Below are 966 nucleotides of genomic sequence, written 5' to 3'. Positions count from 1 at the left end.
TCTCTCTCTCTCTCTCTCTCTCATCCAAAGCTTTTTTTATTAACAGTAAGATGCAGGATTAGTTTTTGTAGCCTTGGCTGGCTCTTCGGCCTCTGGCACACTCAAACTTCCAGCCCTTGGAATGGACTTAGGGTTTAGTGTGGCTGTGTGGGATTCCTGGGACCTTGCCAAAATGTCAGTACACCTCTCAGCCCTTCCGAGGACCAGACAGGAGCACAGTGCTTTGGCCCTTGGGAGAGTCCAGGGCTAGCTGGTCAAAGGTGAGGATCTTAACCCCCAGCCTTGAGGATGTGACTTCAGGCCCGGCTGCTCACCTGCAGTGCACACACCTTCAGCATCGGCACCTCCAGAATCCACCCAGCATCTGTGATCGTCCCCACAACCACAGTGGGTTTGTTCTCCTGGCCAGGAAACCTCATCTTTCGGATTATCCTAGACAGGGACAGTGGTGGTTTATAATAACTCATAAATAACCTCTTCAGCACAACCTGATTGAAGGTGGAGTTGGTCCGTCTGGCCAGAAACCTGTACAGTTTGACTAGAAGCCGCAGGTACATGTCTTGGATCTTGGACTCCTTGCGCTGAACCTTTTGGTCCTTGTTGTGGCAAATGTTAACAGCCGTGATGGCACCTTCTGCTTGGTCAGGTCCAGAAAGCCAGGAATTTCTTTAGGTTCTACTCAAATGGGTGAGTGTTGAGTGGTTACGAATTTCCCTACTTATTTTAAGTAGGAAGCACGGAGATGTGAACCTTTGTGCAAATCAGGTTAAGAAAGCCACTACATTTTACTCTGGGCAACCTGGGGTTTTGTGTTTTCAGCATATGTTCCTGTTTCCTGTGTGGTGAAGATTTTCTTGCAATGTGGTGGGACAGGAGGAAAGTGAGCACCTGCCCACAGGTACTGGGCAAAGTTGGCTTCTGTAGCTGAGACACCATCGTCCCTGCTGGCTGGCGAACACAGCACTC

At 49.7% G+C, this 966-nt stretch overlaps 1 pseudogene; it reads right to left on the bottom strand.

The window, feature by feature from the left end:
* Positions 1-58: 58 nt before the first annotated feature.
* Positions 59-634, bottom strand: LOC114635221 (annotated as a pseudogene).
* Between the last annotated feature and the right edge of the window lie 332 nt (positions 635-966).

This window comes from Grammomys surdaster, unplaced genomic scaffold (genome assembly GCF_004785775.1).
Source record: "Grammomys surdaster isolate TR1022 unplaced genomic scaffold, NIH_TR_1.0 3171, whole genome shotgun sequence".
Classification (NCBI taxonomy): Eukaryota; Metazoa; Chordata; class Mammalia; order Rodentia; family Muridae; genus Grammomys; species Grammomys surdaster.
Note: the sequence above shows the minus strand (reverse complement) of the source record. Positions and strands in the feature narration are given on the sequence as shown.